Here is a 15,174-nt window from a genome sequence, read left to right as displayed (position 1 = left end):
GGCACCCTTAGGGCAAGCCCTCTATTTACTCTACTGACTCCGGCTCACTTAGTCTGAGTCCAGTGTTTATCTAGCTGACCCCAACTCACAGTAGTCGAGTCACGTCCTGTGCGCAAATTATCAGCCCTGGCTCTCTTAGGTCGTTCATTCTCATATGCCAAATCAATCATTCAGCCATACAGTACACATGTTGAAGTATTGGAAATCTCATTCCCATTGCAACCACTCAAGGGTGCAGTTTTCTTACCTTGAATTCTGAGCGGAGATAATAGAACGGTTCTGAGCACGATTCTCAGTCCCAAGCCTTGGCGATAAACCTAGTCACAGTGGCCAATAGGTATTTATCAACTTCTATTCCAAATAAATAATTAAGAGATAAAATCTAGCATCAGGGACCTCAATTTCTAATAAACCAGGTAGTGGAAATTGTCCCGAGCGCTTAAGTTTGAACCCACAAGCCTTACAAATTCTAGAAACCATCCGAAGGTAAAAGTCCATAGGCGGGCCGCGACCTGGCCCCAAGGGTCGTGACTTGCCCCCATGCCTCAAGGAGAGGCGGGCTACAAATTGCCTCCCAAGGTTGGGGCGCACCCCTACATCAGAGAGCAAACCCAGGGCCTACTGGGTACACGCAATGCAGTGCCCCTGAGCTAGGTCGTGGCGTGCCCCCTTTGAACCCAGAAATTCTGTGTTTTCTCTATCTCTTTCTAGCCAAAAATCACAATGCTTCAAACCAATTATAGTCCCCACTTCCACCTAAATCACTAGAGTGAAACCAAGACTCAAACCATAGATTTTAAGCATATTAAAACACAGAAAATCAATCCAACCTACCAACAATTCATTAACTAACTTATACTCAAAACCCCATAATTCACACATGTTCTAAGCTTCACATCTACTCAGCTCAATTCACTAAATTAAAGTTGGAAACTTACCAGAATTTTTGACTTAAACTCCTCAAAATCCTCTGATTGTCTTTAACCTAGCCTTTCCTCAGCTTGACCCATCCTAAAACCAGCTTAATTTCCAACTTGATCACCTCTATTTCCTTCTGTTTTCCTTCAACTTCAAAGTACAAGGAGAGGGAGAAAGAGAGAGGGTACGTGAGTGAGAGAGGTGAGGGAGAGCTAAGTGTTTCTACCATTTTCTGGTTAGTCCCAAGTGTTTTTTCTGAGTTTATCCTTTGCTTCACAAAATACTATTTTGCCCCTTAAGCCTATTAGTTCTCAAATTGCTCCTAGGGGTAAAATGGTCATTCAACTCTCGGTTCCCACTAATTCCTCAAGTGTTCCTAATATTTACCCATTAATCCAATCATTCCAAATAATTAACAAATACTTATTCAATTCTTAATAAATCCCAAACTACTCTCTAAATTCCCAAATATACCCTAGGCTCCCACCGAGCCAGGTATTAAACCTTGCTACGACTATTTCCCTAATCCGCTCACTAGGACCGTCTCAAACCATTTGATGCAAATATATCCACATAATAATGTGGTCTCAACAATTTATCACATTTATGCCCTCAACGGGGAAAAATTACATATATGCCTTTATAATCTAGAAAGGGCCCACATGCATATTTAATACTCATAAACATGCATATCACATATTCATATAATTATATTAATCAAAAAAATAATTCATACCACAAAATCATGCATTTAACCATTTAATCACACATATACCAATTATGCCCTCCTGACACGCTAATCAAGGCCCTTCAGCCTTATTAGAAGTTTTGGGTCATTACAACTATCCCCTCCTACTGAGAATTTCGTCCTTGAAATTTACCTGAATAATTCAGGATGCTGATACCGCATCGCTGACTCAAGCTCCCAGGTCACTTCCTCGACCCTACTATTCCTCCATAATACTTTGACTAGAGGAATCGTCTTGTTCCGTAGAACCTTGTCTTTCCTATCTAAGACCTAAACCGGTCGTTCCTCATAAGACAAATTTGTCTGCCATTCTAAGTCTTCATACTTCTACGAATGAGTTGTATCTAAGACGTACTTCCGAAGCATATATATGTGGAATACATCATGAACTCCTAACAATGACGGCGGTAGTGCCAATCTATGGGCCACCTGCCCGATCATCTCGAGGATCTCAAAAGGTCCAATAAATCTAGGGCTTAGCTTGCCCTTTTCCCAAACCTTCTCACCCCTCACAGTGGTGAGACTCACAGAAACACGTGGTCCCCCTACTTGGAACTCCCCATCCCTACGCTTAGGATTAGCATAGCTTTTCTGTCTGCTCTGCAAAGCGAGCATTCGAGGTCAGATCTTCTCGATAGCCCCATTAGTCTTTTAAACCATCTCCGATCCCAAATACTTCCTCTCACCCATCTCATCCCAATGAATGGGAGAACTACACCTACTCCCATATAACATCTTGTATGGAGCTACTCCAATCGTTGATTGGTAACTGTTGTTGTATGAAAAATTATTCAACATGAGATACTTACTCCTAGACCCCTTAAAGACTATCACACACGCCTTGAGCATGTCTTCCAATATCTAAATCTTCTTCTCAGACTGTCCATCAATATTAGGATGAAAGGCCGTACTGAACTTCAGTTGAGTCCACATAGCCTTTTCTAAACCACCCTAAAACTTGGAGGTAAAGACAGGATCCCAATACGATACTATAGACTTGGGAACCCCATGGAGATGTACAATCTCCCTCACTTATATCTCTGCATACTGATCCACAGTGTAGGTCATCTTCACTGGTAGAAAGTGAGCTGACTTGGTGTATCTGTCTACTATCACCCACACCGAGTCATGCAATCCCACTGTCCTGGGTAAACCTCCCACAAAATCCATGGTAATGTCCTCCCATTTCCACTCAGGAATACCGAAAGGCTGTAGCAACCCCGCTAGTCGCTGATGTTCAACCTTCACCTGCTGACAGGTCAAACACTTGGCCACGTACTCAACCACATCCTTCTTCATCCCAAGCCACCAATACAACGTCTATAGATCCTGATACATCTTCGTGGTGCCTGGATGGAGTGAGTATGGTGTAGTATGGGATTCATCGAGTATCTCTCGTCTAGTCTCCATATCAGTCAGGACACAAATCCGAACCTTATACCGTAGTAACCCTGTCTCTAAAATGGAATAGTCCTTAGCCACTCCAGCTAAGACATCCCCCTTAACTTCCTGCAACTGTGCATCTACCAACTAACCCTCTTTTATCCTCTCTAACAAGGTCGTCTATAGAGTAATATCGGCCAACCGGCCCACAACAAACTCTATCCTCGTTCTGGAAATCTCCTCTGCCAACTCTCTCGATATCTATGCAAAGCTAAACAAATGTCTCGGGCCCCTCTGGCTCAACGCATCTGTCACTACGTTGGCTTTCCCTGGTGGTAAAGGATATCACAATCATAGTCCTTCACCAACTTCAGCCAACGTCTCTGCCTCACATTCAAATCGTTCTGGGTGAAGAAGTACTTTAAACTCTTGTGATCGGTGTATATCTCACACTTCTCCCTATACAGATAGTGTTGCCACACCTTCAGTGCGAATACCACCGCTGCCAATTCCAGATCATGGGTAAGGTACCCCTGCTCATACTCCTTCAACTGCCATGATGCATAAGCAATAACCTTCTCATTCTACATTAGCACGCATCCCAAGCCCAACCTTGATGCATCACAATATACTACAAACTTCCCTCCCTCTGAAAGAAGATTCAATACCAGAGCAGTAATTAGCCGTCGCTTCAACTCCTGGAAGTTATTCTCACACTTGTCTGACCAGACGAACTTCAGATTCTTCTGTGTCAATTCTATCATCAGTACATGAATCTTCGAGAACCCTTCCACAAACCGTCTGTAATAACCCGCTAACCCAAGGAAACTTCTAACCTCTTAGGCGTTCCTTGGTCTCGGCCAATCTCTCACTGCCTCCACCTTAGCTATATCCACCTTAATTCCATCTTCACTAACAATATGTCCCAGGAATGTCACTTCTGGTAGCCAAAACTCACACTTCTTATACTTGGCATACATCTGGTGCTCTCTCAATCTCTACACTACATGTCAGGGATGTTTCTCACGTTTTTCCTCTGAATTGGAGTAAATCAAGATGTCGTCGATGAAGACAATCACAAACTGGTCTAGGAAGTCCTTGAATACCCTGTTCATCAAGTCCATGAATACTGCTGGGGCATTGGTCAAACCAAACGACATGACCAAAAAGCTCTTAATGCCCATACCTCATTCGAAAGGCTGTCTTCTGTATATCCTTGTCCTTGATCCTTAGCTGGTGATAACCAGATCAAAGTTCAATCTTTGAGAACAATGTTTTTTTTTGCAGCTAATAAAACAATTCATAGATCCTTAGTAAGGGGTACTTATTCTTGATGGTCAACTTGTTCAACTTATTCTTAAAGTTGGAATCCTATTTGAATTGGTGACTTAAACTCCTCAGAATCCTTTAACTATCTTTAACCTAGCCTTTCCTCAGCTTGACGCAGCCTAAACCCAGCTTAATTGCCAGCTTGATCACTTCAATTTCCTTTTTTTCCTTTAACTTCAAAGTACAAGGAGAGGGAGAAAGAGAGAGGGGTACGTGAGTGAGAGAGGTGAAGGAAAGCTAAGTGTTTCTACCTTTTCTAGGTTAGTCCTAAGTGTTTTGTTTGAGTTTATCCTTTTCTTAACACAAGATTATTTTGCCCCTTAAACCTATTAGTTCTCAAATTGTTCCTAGGAGTGAAATGGTCATTCCACTCTCGATTCCCGCTAATTCCTCAAGTGTTCCTAATATTTACCCATCAATCCCATCATTCCAAATAATTACCAAATACTTATTCACTGCTTAATAAATCCCAAAATACTCTTTAAATTGCCAAAAATACCCCTAGGCTCCCACCGAGCCGGGTATTAAACCCTGCTATGACTATTTCGCTAATCCGATTACTAAGATCATCTCAAGCCATATGCTACAAATATATCCACATAATAATGTGGTCTCAACAATTTATCACATTTATGCCCCCAACGGGTCAAAATTACATATATGCCCTAATAAGCTAGAAAGGGCCCACATGCATATTTAATACTCATAAACATGCATATCACATATTCATATAATTATATTAATCATGCATGCCACAAAATCATGCATTTAACCATTTAATAAAAAATATACAAATTATGCCCTCCCAACATGCTAATTAAGGCCCTTAAGCCTTATTAGTGGTTTTGGGTCATTACAGCCACTCTACTTACCAACCTAACACGGAAAAAACAAAAATTCAACTAGACGAATAAATGTCAAGAGAGCATCCAATTGCTCAAAGATAAATTATGCTCAGCACCAGTACTTCATGTACCGACACAAAACAACAAGTTTGTAGTATATTGTGATGGGTCAAAGCAAGGGTTACGATGTGTGTTGATGCAAAATGACAAAGTAATAGTCTACACGTCAAGGCAGCGGTAGTCTTCGCATTGAAAATTTGGCGCCACTATTTTTATGGAGAATGGTGTGACATTTATACGGACCACAAGAGCTTAAAATATTTCTTCATGAAAATGGAGCTTAACATGAGGCAACACAGGTGGTTATAATTAGTAAATGATTATGACTGCAAAATTCTATACCACCCAAGAAAAGCGGATGTAGTTGCAGCTGCATTAAGTCGGAAGAGTTATGGAAATTTGGCAGCAATATCTAAAATTGAAAAGCCAGATCGGCAAGAACTAATTAACGACATAATAGAATTAGTCATGGGTGAACTGGCTAACTTTTCCATCAAGTCAAGTTTACTAGATGATATACAGACCGGGCAAGGGCATGATGACACGTTAGTATCACATATGGCTGCAGTCAAAGAAGGCAAGACTACATATTTCTCTATATGAGGACAGGGGTTCTTGAGACATAAAAGACAGGGTGTGCATGTCGAATGACCATGAGATTAAGATGAAGATTTTAAAAGAGGCACATATTACCCTATACTCAGTTCATCCGGGGTCTACCAAAATGACGTACGACCTTAAGGCACTATATTTTGGCCGGGAATGAAGAAAGATGTAGCAGAATATGTGTCCAAATGCCTTATATGGCAGCAAGTAAAGGTAGAACATCAGCAATCTGCAGGCTTATTGCAACCTCTTAGTATTCTGAAATGGACGTGGGAAGACATAGCCATGGACTTTGTGACAAGATTACCATGAACAAACAAGCAACACGGCTCTGCTTGAGTTGTGGTAGATAGACTCACAAAGTCAGATCACTTCTTGCCTGTCAAGACTACGTACGCAGATATTCATGTTCGAGAAACTGTACAACTGCATGGAATTCTTAAGACCATAGTATCTGATAGAGGATCAGTGTTTACATCATGATTTTGAGGAAGCTTGCGACAAGCCATGGGTACCAAGCTAAGTCTCAGTATGGTATTTCATCCTCAGACCGACGGTCAGTCCAAGTGTACCATACATATTTTAAAAGATATGTTGCACGCTTGTGTGCTAGACTTCAGAGGATCATGGAGTAAGTATTTGCCACTTGTAGAGTTCTCCTTCAATAATAGCTACCAGGAAAATATCGGTATGGCACCCTATGGGCTACATTATGGAAGGAAGTTCCAGTCACTATTACATTGGGGCATGTTAGGAACTTCTTAGACTCGAGGCTATTAGAGAGGCTCAAAAAGCTGTGGAATTGATTAGAAAGCATATGGTCGCTGTTCAGAGTAGAAAAAAGAGTTACACGGATGCCAAGAGACGAGACGTGGAATTCAAAGTCGGAGATCAAGTCTTCTTAAGAATATCTCCTATGACAGGACTGAAGCAGTTTGGGAAGAAAGGCAAATTTAGTCCCCATTTTTTAGGTCCTTTTGAGATATTGGACAAGGTGGGACCAGTAACATATAGATTAGCCCTATTGCTAGCTCTAGTAGTTAGCCACAATGTGTTTCACATCTCGATGCTGCTTAGATATGTGTCAGACCCATCCCATGTTTTCATGTACGATACGTTAGAACTTCAGAAAAACCTGAGTTACGAGGAACGACCGGTTAGCATCCTAGAGAAGGGGGTGAAGGAATTACGGTCTAAGAGTATTCCGATAGTCAATGTTTTATGGAGTAATAGTACAGAATGGAAGGTAACGTGGGAGTTGGAGGAAGACATTCGAGAATGGTATCCAGAATTGTTTGGTAAGTAAATTTCGGGAACAAAATTGTTTTAAGTAGGGGAGAATTGTAGTGTCTCAGTATTTTACTTTGCTAGATAGTAGTAGTTTGTGTTGTGATATTTTAGTTTTAGAGGTTATTGGTTTAAGTCGGGATTTAGTTGGAAACTCATATTGATAGTTATGGATTTTTTAAGTTTAGCCTATAGTTTAGAAATATTAATTTTAACATAAGGTTTGATTAATATAGCTGGTCCTAGATATGATATTTATTATAAGCTAAGGTTTAGATAGAATAATTAAGAACGTGACACTTGTCACATGTAAGTTTATTAAGGATTAAGGATTTTAGATGAATAAATTAATATAGGATAAACCTAGGAAGTCTAGAACCTTTACTCAGCTGTTAGGATCACATTTTACTCATTCAAAGTTGTTTAAACAAACTTCAAGTGTGCTGAAATAGTGAAAAAACATGTCTAATATATCAGTGTAAGCCGATATATCGCAACTATAGGGGTCGTTATATCGCCTATGAGAGATATTGAAAACACGTCGACTTTGAACGAACGAAAACATGAAGGCTCGGGACTAAGGGGGAGGCTATATCGCCTCCCCTTGCGTGTTTTTAAAATCCATGGAATCTAAGCTAGAAACAACCCTCAATAACTTGGACTTTCTCTTTAACGTTTTTGACCGGTTTCTTGGCATCTGTTGAGCAGAAAATTCAATTTTTATTCAATTATTTATTCATTTTAAATGGAGTTAGTTTCACTCCTTGAACTCTATAAATAGGAATTTTCACTCAGCCATTTGCATTATCATTCAAGCACATCTCAGAGCCTCCAAGGTACTAAGTTTGTTCTAGAGAGAAACACAAGGGTGTTGGAGTTAAAAGCTTTCCAATCAAAGCTTTTCTAAACACTTGGGAAGTAAGATAGAGTGATATTTCAGTATTAAGGTTTTGATCGAGGTTCTAATCTATCCAAGGTATTCTTATCCTCAGGTTAGTTCATTATAGTTCCTCTTATTCTTTTCATTTTCTTCAAATCCAAATTTGTTATAATGGTTTTTGGTTAGGTGTTTGATTCCTTTGAAACTAATGGTTTTCAGTAAGTTTTTATCTTGATGGTTTAGATCTTCTCTTCATCTTATTTTCTCTAGAAAACTTATGGATCTTACTGTTGGGTTTTAGGAGTTTTTTATCCCGCTCTTGTCTCCAATATCCCGATTTTTGGTAAGGAAAATAGGTTAGATTTTATGTGATATGATTATGTTTATGTGCTATATATGTATGTATGTATATGTTTTATGTTGTAGTTGCTTGGGAGATTTAGTTTTTTAGATAGCAAATAAGAAAAATCCAAGATTTTTATCATTATCATAGACTGTAGTTATGATTTAACCTACCTCGAATAGTATCAGGAGGACCTAGATGGTTTATCATATACTATATTTGTGTCTAAACCTACCTTTAAATAGTAGCAAGAGGACGTAGATGGTTTCTATCACATACTACGGTAATGAGTTAATGGCCATTAATTTGTAGTCTTATGTTTTATGATTTACGTTTTATGATTTATGTTTTTAGTCTTATGATTTATGATACGTTTTAGTAGTTTTTCCTTACTGGGCCTTAGCCTCATTCCTTTTTATTTTAGATGGTACAGGAAAATAAGCTTGGAAGGTAGGATGGATTCATGGCAGTTTTGGCATGTGTATTAAGCGAGGACTGAATGAATGGACTAAAGGGAAAGATAGAGGACGACGTTTTGTTTCAAGTCCTTTTCAATATGTATTATGATTTTCCACATTTAATATTTGAATGATTAATAATAAACGTTTAATTTTTCTTTATGTTTTTATGTAATAACAATTAGATCCCGAATTTTGGATTTTTATAATAAAGTTTTATTATTTTATGTATGTATTCGAAAATAATAGCTATCTATTAGTAGTTTTTAATGGTCCGAGGTCTATAAGTTAGTCGGATCATTACACACATACTAAAAAATTTCACAAACTTGAAAAAAAACAAGTGTAAAAGAAATTTAAACCATAGTTAAGACGTACTTACAGATTGATTCTTGATCGAGGTTTTCAAAGAGGCGAAGAACGAAGAAAGTTGCAGAAACTGCGAGGTAATCTTTGGAGTGATTTCTGAGAGGGAAGAAACTTAAAAGGGTTTTTAAAAAAATTTGTAGCGAAGTAAGAAAGGAAATTCGAATGAAAAAGGTGGTGAATGACAGGTCTTGTTCTCTTATTTATACGTAAAATTTCGGGAAAAATCTTAGTCCCACGATTAAATCAGGTAGAGATCAAAGGGTCATAATTAAATAACCCAAACCGCATCAAAAGGTTGACAAGACAATTGTCACAGTACTCAAAACCTGAACAAACACCTATAACAAGCAAGCATGTGTCTTGTACTAGAGTGAGTGGGTGGGCATGTTTTTTCATGAGAGAAGCTGAAAAGCCCCTACTATGCGTGTCAGAAGTGACGTCATGCATGAGCAGGAGCTTGGGGGGCAAATGTTGTACCCTAAAACATGAGCTCAATTATCTTGCTCGGGTACAGCTGGCACGAAATAAATGAAGAAAGCAAGACTTCAGAGATATCTTGCCAACTACAGGTCAAATAGCTCGAGGCTATGTCACTGAATCCTGGATGGTCCAGGATTCTTCAAATCGTTGGAAGTGTTGATGACAAAAGATCGAAGTATCCCATGTCCAGATCGCCCCCATAAATCCCGAGTATTATCTAAGTCAATCCGTCCTCCTCCAATTATATCCACTTAAAGAGTGGCATCTAGCTCGAGGTGGTTCAAAAATGCACACAGAAGAATCTCTAAAGACTCGGATGCCCGATATGCGCAAAAAATGCCACAATCGTTATATACATTCATTGAATTATGTAAATGGAAATAGGGATAAATATGATAATTACATATCCATTAATTTGGGAAGTTACCCAATACTTTATGTTAACTTTAATATTACAGTTACCCAATATTGTCCATCATAATTCCATATAAATATAAGGGGAATTGACAGAAAAAGGGTCTGACATCTTGTATGCCAAAGCTTTGCTATAATTGTCATATGCGATTAGTTTAAGAGTTCCAAAGCAAGCTTAATCTTTGAACCACATCAAAGTTTTGTGAGTTTATATTTACGATTTATTATCAAACTTAATCTATCTAATTGGATTTCTTAATCCCTTGTTAGCGAAAAACCGCGTCAACATCATTCTTTCCCCTTTTCCTTTCTAGAATTCAAACTCTCTTTCGCTCTTCTCTTTTTGTTTTACTTTCTTTTATTTTCTCTCCTCTCTCTCCTTGTGATTTTGGAAGCCACCAAGAAAGTGAGCACTAAAGCTCATTTTTTTTCTTTTTAAACCCCTAGTGGTCGAATTGTTGGTATTATAAGAATAAATCAGAGATACGCAGCGGGAGTGGGCCCTTTTTAATAAAAAATATTGATACAAGCCAGGATCATACATATATATATATATATATATATTAAAACACATAAAAATAGATTAGAGATTACCTCTTGTAGCCTATCAAGAATCCACGAATCTTTTTGTATAAATCAATGATCTTCCAATCCATATTCTGAAAGCTCAACCTTGATCTTCCAGACAAATCCTCAAACACACAAGGACGTGCATGGGAACATAGGATTCAAAAGGTTGATTTAGAACATGAGCACTGATTGTGTCATCTATTTATTGGTTCGTTAATTAGAGCTGGTCAAGATTACCGTTTTACCCTTCTAATTACCTCTTGATCCTTAAGTACCATCAATTCACTAGCAAATAATTAATCTATAATCAAATTATTAATTTGAGCTCAATAACAATTTAGCTCCAGAATTAACCCTTAAGGGCACCAATACTCGATCTTTTAGGAAAGTATGGATTCCATTATTGTGAATCACTTTCCCAACCGTTCGTGATATTGAATCTCATAACAAAAGTCATTAGCCTCATTATACTAAGAAACCTTAATGAGTGAATCAAAAGATCCAATAAACACAAATAGGAGTTCGTGAATACTTAGTATTTAGATTGATCTAGAAATGGTCATCTATTATGATAAGAATTAATCTTTATGTCAAACGACAAGTTTATAAAGATAATTATTCTCATCGGTCATATCATGTATAATCTCTATTATATACAACACCTTTACTAAGATGTCTATTCACATCAACAATCTGAATCTAGATCACATGAATATCGCATGCTTAATAAACCACATTAGTAACCATTCATTAAAGATTCTTTACTTTAATATGTTACTGACTATTTAATCATTATCTATGATCTTAATTCTCTCGTACGAATACAAGATCATATTCTCATGAATGAATAAGGAATTTTCTTGATATTATTATATAATTAAATCAAACAATAATTATAATATTCAAATATAACTTTTTTTACTTTTATTAAATCAATAAAATGTCTTTACATGCTTTTAGGGCATTATTCCTAACACGAATACCCTAAGCCATAGCAAGAAAAGGTAACTCCTTACTCTTCTTTATTTTATTACTTAATTTTGTGTATTTTTAATAAAGAAAATGGGGGCATTTTCCACTTTCTATTTGATCCCATACTAATGTAGAATTTCTCAAAAAATTGAAACAATTTCCCATCCGTGCGCTTCACTCCACATGCCACCCTCTCTCTCTTCCTTCTCTTTGTTTTCTTTTCACATTGTGAACACATGCTTCTCTAGAACCTTCTCTTTTAATTGATAGAAACCTATAAATAAGGAAACAAACTCATTCCCATAATTTAGTATTGGTTCAAGCCTTCTTCATGCATGCACACTTACATATCATGCACTCACACACACGCAAACAAGCACACAACACACAAGCACACAGTACTAAAAATAAAATCAATTGAATCACAAATTCAACTTTACTATTAAATAAAATAAAAATAAAAGCAAGCATATAAATAATAAAATATAAAAAATTTGCGAACGATTAAAATAAAAAAAAATTGTTCGCTACAATATACGGGGGTATTTCTTCCTAAAATGAATTTCTTCCTAAAATTCTTTCTCACCAAATAACTTGTGGTATTTCTTCCTCATGTCTTCCTCTAGCTCCCATTTTGCTTTTCTTTCCATGCTATTCTTCTGCAGGACCTTAATTAATGGACTCTTCTTGAACCTTAGTTCCTTGTCTCCCTCTTCGATGATACGCTCAAGTTGCTCATCATAACTCAAGTCCTACTTCAGTTGTAATGGCTCATAACTCAACACATGGGAGGGATCTGATACATACTTGTCCAACATGGAGATATGAAAGACATTATGTGTTTCAGCGAGTGCTGGTGGTAATGATAGGTGGTATAGAACCTGCCCAACTCCGTCCAAATTCTCAAATGGACCTATGCACCTCGAGCTCAACTTTCCCTTCTTGCCAAAATTCATAAACCCTTTCATTAGCGAGAATCTCATGAACACAAACTCACCTACTGAAAAGTCAATGTCCCTTCTCTTAAGGTCTGCATAACTTTCTATCTACTCTGAGCACTAAGCATTCTCTGACAAATCTTCTCAACTGCCTCACTGGTCTCCCTCATTGCTTCTCGGCCAAATATATGTTTCTCCCCCACTTCATCCCAGTGTAGGGGTGATTTGCACTTGCACCCATAAAGGATCTCATAGGGAGCCATGCCAATAGTAGACAGATAACTATTGTTATAAGAGAAATCCATCAGGGGTAAATATCGACTCCAAGACTCCGAAAATTCTAAAGCACAGCACGTCAACATATCCTCCAAAATTGGATGGTCCTCTCAGACTTCCCATTTTCCTGAGAGTGAAAAATGGTACTGAACATTAACCTTATACCCATCACTTTTTTATAATCCTTTTCAAAAGTTCAAAGTAAACACTGAACCACTGTCAGAGACTGTCAAATTAGGTAACCTGTGAAGTCTAACATTCTCAATAACATATAACTCTCCATACTGAACTGCTGAATAGGTCATCTTGACAGGCAAGGAATGAGCAGAATTGATGAGTCTATCCACTATTATCCATGCAGAGTCACACTATTTTGTGTTCTTAGGTAACCCTACGACAAATTCCATTGCTATGTCCTCCCCACTTGCTTTATGAAATATAGAGTGGTTGTAGTGACTCTGTTGGCCTCTAGTGCTCTGCCTTCTCTCTTCATCCTCGGCCACCAATACAAAGCGTTCAAGTTTTGGTACATCTTCTTGGATCCCAGATGTAAGGAATATGGTGTCATGTGCGCTTCTTTCATAATACTTACCTTAAGTTCATCATCACTAGGCACACAGATTCTATCATTGTATCGCAATAGCCCTCCCTTGGACATGGAGAAGTGACTGTCACCATGTTCCCGTACCAAAGCCTCTTATTTAACTAGGGCCTAGTCCACCTTCTGTCCTTCCCTAATGTGACCCAGTAAAATGGACTATAGGGTGAGATTCTCTAGGCCTCCAGTCACTAGTTCTATTTGAACACTTACAATCTCTCTTCGCAATGTTACTTCTATAGTACCAAGTGCCGAGACACTTCCATGCCCCCCCCTACTGAATGCACCAGCCACTACATTGGCTTTACCTGGGTGGTATGAAATTTCACAATCATAGTCCTTCACTAGATCTAGTAATCTTCGTTGTCTCATATTCATTTCTTTTTTAGTGAAGAAGTATTTCATACTCTCGTGATCAGTGTAAATCTCGCACTTATCTCCGTAAAGGTGGTGTCTCAAAATCTTTAGTGCAAACACTACTTCTGCTAGCTCTAGATCATGATTTGGATACCTTTGTTCATACTCCTTGAGTTGTCTCGATGCGTAGGCCATTACTTTACCATTCTGCATTAGTATGCATCCCAATCCATTCTTGGATGCATCACAATACACCATGAATTTTCCCTCTTCAGTCTGAACTCAAAGATTGGGTGCAGAGGTCAGTTTGTCTTTCATGGCCTGAAAAAACTCTTCACATTTCTAAGTCTAGGTGAAATTCTTGTGCTCGCATGTCAGATTTCTGAAGGGCGTTGCGATATTTGAAAAACCCTCAACGAACTTTTGGTAAAAACCTGCCAACCCTAAGAAACTATGGACCTCAGATGCATGCCTGAGCTGCGACCAATCTCTTATATCCTCAATATTACCTAGGTCAACTGCTATTCCATTCTTGGACAATATATGTCCTAGGAAAGTTACCTGTTCCAACCAAAATTCACATTTGGAGAACATAGCGTAAAGCTGATGCTCTTGGAGACTATTGAGTGTCAACCTCAAATGCTCTTCATGTTCCGCCTTAGTCTTAGAGAAAATTAGGATATCATCTATGATCTCTACTATGAATTTGTCCAAGAAATCCTTAAATACTCCATTCATCATATCCATAAATGTTGCTTAGGCGTTGGTGATTCCTAATGACATCACTAAAAACTCGTAGTGCCCATAACGAGTCTGGAATGTAATCTTGGTAATATCATCCTCCTTTACTCTCAACTGATGGTACCCAGATCGCAGATCAAGCTTGGAGAATACTACTGCTCTTTACAGTTGATCAAAAAGGTCATTTATCCTAGGCAATGGATACTCATTTGATTGTGACCTTATTGAGTTCTCGATAATTGATGCACATTCTCATACATCCATCCTTCTTCTTCACAAACACCAATGCCCCCATGGAGAATGACTTGTTCAAATGAAACCCTTGTCCAATAACTCTTGTAAGTGAATTTTATGTTCTTTCAACTCTATGGCTTCCATTTTGTAGGGTGCCATAGATATTGGTGACGTTTCTGGTGCAAGTTCGATTACAAACTTGATTTCTCTGTATAAGGGTAGTGCTGGTAGGTCTTCTGAAATCACTTCATGGAATTCACAGACTATGTGAACATTTTATGACTTCAACTCTATTTCTCGAAACTAATCTACAACACTGGCTAAGTATGTTGAACACCCATGCTGCATAATGTTCCGAGCTTTTAATG

The sequence above is a fragment of the Humulus lupulus genome, chromosome 9, assembly GCF_963169125.1.
Source record: "Humulus lupulus chromosome 9, drHumLupu1.1, whole genome shotgun sequence".
Taxonomy (NCBI): Eukaryota; Viridiplantae; Streptophyta; class Magnoliopsida; order Rosales; family Cannabaceae; genus Humulus; species Humulus lupulus.
The sequence above is the reverse complement of the archived record's forward strand: the minus strand, read 5'-3'. Positions refer to the sequence as shown.